This window comes from Microtus ochrogaster, chromosome 21 (assembly GCF_000317375.1).
Source record: "Microtus ochrogaster isolate Prairie Vole_2 chromosome 21, MicOch1.0, whole genome shotgun sequence".
Classification (NCBI taxonomy): Eukaryota; Metazoa; Chordata; class Mammalia; order Rodentia; family Cricetidae; genus Microtus; species Microtus ochrogaster.
The window spans coordinates 28,649,242-28,657,741 of record NC_022022.1 but is presented as its reverse complement, the minus strand read 5'-3'; the positions used below and the strand labels follow the sequence as shown (position 1 = coordinate 28,657,741).

General features: G+C 43.0%; 1 long non-coding RNA gene across 1 annotated transcript in view; it reads right to left on the bottom strand.

The window, feature by feature from the left end:
• Positions 1 to 639: 639 nt before the first annotated feature.
• The window catches only part of LOC113457222, a 10,201-nt gene continuing 2,340 nt past the window's right edge, over positions 640 to 8,500 (bottom strand). Inside the window, exons 2-3 of the long non-coding RNA XR_003377850.1 lie at positions 797 to 884; positions 640 to 720 (exon numbers count right to left, since the gene is read on the bottom strand). This is a non-coding gene — a long non-coding RNA (uncharacterized LOC113457222). The remainder of the gene's footprint in view (positions 721 to 796; positions 885 to 8,500) is intronic.

The following is an 8,500-nucleotide window of genomic DNA, read 5'->3' as shown; positions in this document are numbered from 1 at the left end:
GTGTGGCCAATAAAAACACTGTTTTGGTTGTTAGGTTTTATTATTTATTACATTTTATTTATTTTGTAGTGAAGGGAGTGCTGTACATGCTATGATGCTTGAGTGGAGCCAGGAACAATGTGTGGGAATCCTTTCCTTCCTTTTTCCCCTCCCTCCCTCCCTCTCTTCCTTCCTTCTTCCGTGCTTTTATCCAGAGCCATCTTGCTGGCCCTGCTGGCTTTAAGCAACGGGGTCTCTCACTCTGTAGGTCAGGCTGCCCTCAAACATAATGTCTCATTCACCCAGCCCTGAGCCTGCAGCAATTCTCCTTGTGCAGTCTCCTACGTGCTGGATGGCAGGTGTGCAACACCATTTTCTGACATTTTTTTTTTAAGGCCAGGTATTACCAACTCAGGCTGGCCTGGAATTTACTATGCAGCTCGATCTGGCCTTAAACTCAGAGTGCTCTGCCCTCAACCTCCCGAATTCTGGAACTACAGGTATGTACTACCTCATATGACTCTTAAATATCTAGTTTTTAAAAGTTCATTTTGCTTCTACCTTTTTAGTCAACCTCAACCACCCCCCACACACACACACACACAAAATTTCTAACTTTACATTTTTTCAGACTTTCAGTCTAGATAGATTCTTCTAGTTCTTGCTTTCTAGAACAGAGTGGCTTCCGGTGTTCTCTGATGTAAGTGCTTCTGGAAAGTTTTCTTCATTAAAATCTACTTTCTGTTAAAAAAAAACAGCATGTATGCCTGGCCAGACAGTTCCATTGGTGAAATGCCTGCCAAGCAAGCCTCATTACCTGAGTTTGATCCCCAGATTGCAGAAAGAACTGACTCCAGAAGCTGTCCTCTGACCCCCACACATGGGTTAGCAATCACCTTCACCATCTGCATAGAGAAATCACACAGACAAGAATAGGAACTATGACAGTGTCTAAAGTATGTATTTCCTGGCTGGGATTGTAGCACCAACCTAACTCAGCACCACAGAAGCATGTCAACTCAAGCAAACTCAACACATCAGCACCAAGAGATCTGTGTGTACCTGGTGGACGTCAACCCATGGAAGCAGCCTCCTGTATTGGTTCCTTCCTTACATCTCCCTGCCCAGTCTAAGTCAGACCACAGACTGAGACCTTCAGAAGAAATGAAACTCAGGGACACAGAACACTCTCAGTGTTATTTGGGACCCCCTACTGTAACAGAGGAGTGTGTTTATTCACATCTTCCACAGTCTTTCTGTTAGGGGCCTCTGGCTGGTCATCAATGGTTGGAAATTAATTCATTCTTTGGGTGATATCAACTATTGTAAAAAGCAAGACCACAGACTATCCATCATGATCCATGAAGAGGCATGCTTACTTACTGATAGATCAAAATGGTTCCTGCAAAGTAGTAAGAATATTATGACATAAGGTATAAAATAAGAAACGAGGCATGATGGTGGCACACACCTTTAATCCCAGCACTTAGAAGGCAAAAGGCAGATCTCTGAGTTCGAGGCCAGCCTGCTGTATATACATAGTGAGTTCCAGGACAGCCAGGGGTACATAGAGAGGCCCTATCTCACTCTGTAGACAAGATTCAAACTCGAAGAGATCTGCCTGCTTCTGTCTCCTGAATACTAAGATTAAGGGTGTGCACCACCATTGTTTGGAAACCCTATCTCAACACACCACACACACACACACACACACACACACACACACACACAACAAACTTAGCTGAGATCAGTAGTGCACAGCCTTGGAGGAAACTCAAACACCATGGGCTCTGAGTTGGCAGTGGGTCAGCCCTCATTAGCTTTTCTGCACCCTCATCTAGAAAACATACAGACAGTGTAGAAGATATGAAGAAAACTGGACATCAAATAATGATATCCTGACTTTTGATTTTTATTTCTCTTCCATTCGGAGTATCTGTAGCAAAGGATATAATTTCACTAGGAGGGGCCTAAAATTAGACTTGTTTAGCTGTTGTTTCGTTTCCTTTTAGAGACGGATCCTCCACACGGACCTGAGCTCGAATTCAAAATCCTCTTCCTTCAGTCTCTGTATTCTGAAACTAGAGAGGGAAGCCATCGTGACTAGCTTTTCAATGCCTTTATTTATTAGAGTTTCACAGATGGGTGAACCCTGTAGTTTTCAAGTGATTGTGTATCTGACTCCTGTAAAAATGTTGAAAGGTCTGGTCATGGCAGACTTCACCCCAGAGCCTCCATTTCTCCTCGGGACCTCCAGAGCTGGAGGAGTGGAATCTGGTCGCTCATATTTCTTCCCCCAGCTCCGGGGTGGTTCTGACTGTTTTTCCAACCGACAGCATTCTGAGTATAGTATCTCCAAGGACCCAAGCTGCGCTAGCAAGTTCAGCAGAGGGCGCTCTTTCCACCTTGCTTCACGGAATGGCTAGGGGGTAACTCGGGAGCATCAGGAGCGTGTCAAAGGTGCAATTCTGCCTTTTTTGGTCATCAATGAAGCCAATCCTTTTGTGACTCTAACCAAAGCAAAACTCATAAAATATATTACTCTTGTTTTAATTAAGACTTTATTTTTCCTTTCTGTGTGTATACTGTGTGGCGGGAAGCGGGGTGGAGGGGAGGTTCAGGGGTTGGGGGCAGAGGGGGAGGATTGCCTGGGAATTGTACTCTGGTCCTCTAAAAGACCGGGAAGACTCTAAACATGCAGGCATCTCTCTTGCCCCACAAAAGGCATTTCAATGTGTTCCCCTCTTCCCAAAGAACCAAGACCAAAGTACAGTACTCTATGATCTGTGGCAAGATGTGGCTCATGAGAAGAGGTGAGAAGCTGGACATGATGGTATATGTCAGTTACTCTAGCATGTGGCAGGCTGAAACAAGAAGATCACAAGTTCAAGAACAGATTGGGTGCCCGAGGGAACTCTTATCTGGGACCCTCCCTCAAACCAAGCAAAACAAAGCAGAGAAAAAGACAAGATAAAGCAAAATGAATGAGTGGATGAATGAATGAATGAATGAATGAATGAATAAATAAATAAATAGATAAATAAATAAATAAATAATCAGGCTGCAGAGGCTTACAGTGTATGGGGTGGGGGATTCTGAAGAGCAGTAAATGGTCCAGGCTTACACGTCATAGAAACTGCAGGAAAGGTTGGTGGTTCACGTATCTACACGGGCATACCTCTCTGCAAGGTGTTTTTCACTAGGATGGAAATGGACAAAGGCTCTATGAAGATACTTGACCAAAAAGCCCAAATTCTGTGAAGTAGAACTGGAAACGAACAAATACATAGAAGATACATCAAGACGATGAAGGAGTGATCTTACATCCAACATTGCATTAAAAATTGCTAGCATGAAGGAGGGTAAGCTGTAATTCTATTACCAATGACACTAAAAACATGTCTTAGATCTTACTTGTACTTCCAAATGTGGGGATGCATAGCTTTACCCCAGTACTCAGGAGGCAGAGGCAGAAGAATAGCCACAGATTCACAAAGTTAACCCCAGCCTGGTCTACATAGTAAGTTCAGAGTCAACCTGGGCTGCATGGTGGCACCTTATCCCAAAAGAAAGCAAAGCTGGGTGTAATGACACATGCCCTTGATCCCAAAACCTGGGAGGCAGAAACAGATGATCTCTGTGAGTTTGAGGAGTTTGAGGACAGCCTATAGACCTATAGAGAGAGTTTCAGGACAGCCAGAGCTACATAGAGAAACCCTGTCTCAAAAACAAAAACAAATAAAAACACGTGACTGTAATCTCAGCACTTGGGAGGAAGAAGAAGGACTCAGAAGTTTGAAGCCAGCTAGGGCTACATGGAAAGTCCAAAGCCATTTGGGTTATATGGAATCATTTTTTTAAGTTCTGAAAATTACGAGAGATTGATATTAGCAACACATTTACAATATTTCTGAAAAATTTCCATGATATTTATCCCAATAATAACCTTAATAGTCTCTTTATAATACCCCTGGTGATATTTTAATAGAATTGGGGTAGGGGAATAACTCACTGCTGCAGATATAAACCATGTCAAACAAGGTTGGGAAAAAATAAATCCTAGTCACAGTAAGAAAATAAACTATCTAGGCCTTATAACATTATGATCTCTGGCTTTAGAAAACAATAGTTTTATCATTGTGGATAATATATATTTCTGCGCTAAGGGGAAATGCACAAATGTTTTATCTATTGACAATATCTTCTAGTTAGCATTCTATCTTTGTTGATTTGATTAGGTGGCCCTTATGATGGGAAGGATGGCAAAGCTTCTTCCTAGCAACAGTGCTGTGCCCTCTGAAGGTCAATTGTCTTTTAAGAATGCAGAAAATCTCTACCATGTTATCCTTTAGAAAATGTTTCAGAGACAGGAAATGACAAGAAGATTTAATGTTACCGTGACATCTCTGTAATTCTTTCAAAGCTGTAGGAAGCACAATCTTTAAAGAGAAAAAAAATATCAAGTCTGTAAAAAAAAAAAAATGTCCTACACTGCAGGCAGGGAGAACGCCAAGAGGAAACCTAGTTTTGGTTGATGTGTTGTCATTGTTATCAGCACAATATGAAAACCCACTGCACTCTGAGACAGTTCTTCGGTGGACAGAAGCAGAGAGGAAATGGCCTCATCTCCAGGAGGCTTAGAGATGGCAAAACTGACTGAGACAGCGGATATTCAGGCCAATCAAGTCAACTCTGACACGGAACAGCATGGCATGGAGCATATTCTTTTGGCAGTCTCCACCCCTTCTCCCATCAGGAAGCGAGGAGTTGGTGGTGTGGTAGAAGCAAGCAGTCTTGGTTTCTAGCTTTAGAGAAACAGCAAAGGACTTGATTACAATCAGCTGTTGTTAAAATAGTAAATTATCTTCTAAAAACCAGATTAGCCACACCTATGGGGGGGGATCTCAAGAATGCATTGTATTCGTAAAAGCAGGCTCTGAATTATTCCTGCAGATGGACCCTGATGCCAATAAACAAGGGATTATGCACACTAGAGCCTTCCTCTCCCAGAAATAGCTAGGGAAGGAGGCTTTCTTTAAATCAACAAAAACAAAAACTGGAAAAAGCAAAACTTCAGACCTACAGACTTTCATAGTTTTCCTTTCTTTTGCTGGTGAAATGTCACAGTAGCCAATAGAAATAATATATTTTCTTTGAAATTAACAAATGTCATGGTGGATAAGGGTGGGTGCGGACGCAGAGAAAGAACTTGGCACGAAAATGTGCAGAGCCTCTTGCAAAAGCAACTGCAACCCAAACATACTTCCAGATAGACAAGAACCACCTGCTATAACAGAGAGGGTCTAAAAGATGAACCAGGGAGATGGCCTGAAAGTTGTTTCTATCCATTTTAACATAAATAAAGGAACTTACAGACATATCCAATAAATACCTTGTTTTTAATCCCAGCACTTTAGAAGCAGAACAAGCACATCTTTTGTGAGTTTGAGGCCAGCCAGGTCTACATGGTGAGTTCCAGCCTAGCCAAGTTCATACAGTGAAACCCTGGAGTGTAGGAAAAGGGAGGTTGGGGTATTTGAATATCTTGGGGGAGGGTGCTGAAGAGATGGCCAGGAAGTTAAGAACATTTGCTGTTCCTCCTCTTGAAGAGGACCTGAGTTCTTCTCCTAGCTAGCACCCACAGTGACCAGCCCTCAAAAACCTGTGACTCCAGTTTCAGGGGATCTGATGCCACTTGTGGACTCTGCAAGTACCTGCATGTATCAGGAGTAGATGGCTTACTCCTGATAAGAGTAATAAGTACCCACACACATACTTGGAGTCTTAGTTAATCTCTATAACAGTGCTCTGCTTTACGCTGCCTAAGGGCTGAAAAAAAAATCTAATTCACAGAGTTAAGGAACATATCTGGGTTCATACGACAAGACATCCAGACAGAACTGCCTCAAGTCTGCCCAACTCCGAAGCCCACACTCCCAGCCGCTCTGTAATACTAGGCACTACATAAATGTATGACATGGTCAGTGTAGAACTTCACCTCCACAACAAGACGAAAACAAATTACAGGGAATCTTCCTGGGTTTTAAAATTCATTGATAATTGTGAAGATTCCAAGGACACACTTGTGGACAGACAGAAAAGATAGAAATTTAATCTACACAACATGCCTAGAAGAACACAAACTATTTTGCTTGGTCAATACAAAGTCAGAAACATGATTGGGGTTTTTTTTTCTTCTCTTCTTTCCTTTCTTCTGACTAAATTAAACAATTATTATGGGCTCCATTCATAGTTTTCTGCCCCTTAAAACACAATGCCACTGTGCAGCTCGTCCTGCTAAAAGCCAGAAATGGAATGGATGACTGTCTGTGAAAAGGAGTGCATGGGGGACCCCATTTACTATTGGGCCCTAAGCACGCCTTTAATCCCAGCACTTGGGAGACAGAGATAGGTGGATCTCTGTGAGTTCAAGGCCAGCCTGGTGTATGAGAGCTAGTTCCAAGACAGCCAGGGCTGTTACACAGAGAAACCCTCTTTAAAAAAAAAAAAAAGACTAACTGGAGGCCACCCCCAGCACCAACGGCTAATAATGACTGAACTAAGATGAGGTACAGGAACATGAATAGGAAGTAGGAAATGAGGGTAGGGAAGTCCTGTGTTTGCCCCATGCTTTCTGGCACATGTGTGTGTAACCTCAACACTCAGATACCTACATGCAATATTTTTAAAATAAGGTTTCTTATTTGTGTGTGTGTGTGTGTGTGTGTGTGTGTGTGTGTGTGTGTGTGTGTGCGTGCGTGCATATGTGCATGGGTGTATCACAGCACCACTGAAGAGGTCATATGACAACTTAGTAAGTCAGATCTCTCCCTCTACCTCAATAAGGGCTCTGGAAATCGAACCCAGGTTGTACAACTTGCGTGACAAATACCTTTACATGATTTCTAACACCTCCTGCCAGCCTTCCAAAAACTCCCGGAGAGCCTGGCCTTGAAAATAATTCAAGGTGAAGGCCAGAAATATGAGTTACGGTATCTACTGCCCTCTCCCATATGGGCCAGGCTGTGGCCTTAGGGAGATGCTATTCCATCCTTCTCCTGGGGTAGTCCTGAGTGTGCTCTTACTGTCGGAGCATTAGACATTAAATGCTGGACAAGACTCCCTGAACTACAATGGGAATTTCAGGTTTCTGACTCGGGGTTTTGTTTTGAGATAGTGTCTCATGTATCCCATACTGGCCCAGAATTCAGTATAACCAGGCAAGTGTGACTTGGGCAAATCATTTTTTGGTCCCCAGCTCCTGGATGCTACATCATAGGAGTGTCCTCACACCCAGGCTTGAACTTCTCTGAGCAGAGAAGGCAGAATACAGGAAAGGTCCAGACAGAACAGCAGGTTCCAAAACTGGCTCCCAAGGGCACTGTAGACACCCACCGAGGTTTCTGAGGCCAAACCTTAGATCTGAGAAAGACTCTGGTTTGGAGGGAGTGTCTACAGGAATAGCTAGGCTATTTCAGTCCTGGTCATTAGTAGGATGTTTTGGATTTCCACATTGATTCAACAAACTCTTGGTTATGTCTGGTAAACAAATAAACAAGAAAGGGGTCTGGAGAGATGGCTCAGTGTTTAAGAGCACTTCTTCTTATAGAGGCCCTAGGCTCAGTTCCCAGCAGTGACATAGCAGCTCATAACTATCTCTAACTCCAATTCCTTGGGATCTGGCCCCCCTCTTCTTGATTTCTTGGGGTACCAGGCACATGCATGTTGCAGAGACATACATGCCAGCAGAACACTCATACAAATAAATAAAACTTACTCTGGAGGCAGAAGCAGGAGGAACTCAGAGTTCGAGGCCAACCTGGTCTGCATAGGGAGTTCCAGGAGAGCCAGAACTACACAGAGAAACCCTGTTTGGGGGGTGGGGCATGACTGGTACATACCTTTAACCCTAGCAGTTGGGAGACAGAGGCAAGCATCTGATATTTATGAGTTCTAAGCCAGCCTGTTTTACATAGTTCCAATGAGACAGAGCTACACAATGAGGCCCAGGCAATAATAATAATAATAACAATAACCACAATAATAAATAGCAAAATAAATAGTAATAATAATAAATTTAGAAATAAGATGGAACCCAGATAAATGCTGATTACTGACTTGTGAGATCATGACTTGGAGATTGTTTCTAAATGGCAGAAACATTGTTTCCTTAGAACTCACTTTAGCATTCTTCTGGGTAACAATGTGACGCATGGAGTTCCCGGCTTTGACTGTGCGTGTACACATATGTGAGGCCATTTCACAAAGAGGAAGTGTTTCTAGTTCAATAAAGTTAAGGGAAGGAGTCACAGCTTTTTCTTATTTTTTTGAGACAGCCTCATTACAAGGCCTAACTGGATTCAAAGTCCCAGCCGTCTTATAGCCCCAGACTTCCAAGAGCTGTGAGTACAGGTCTGATGGTTTTCTTTTCAAAATGTGTGTGTGTGTGTGTGTGTGTGTGTGTGTGTGTGTGTGTGTGTGTGAGAGAGAGAGAGAGAGAGAGAGAGAGAGAGAGAGAGAG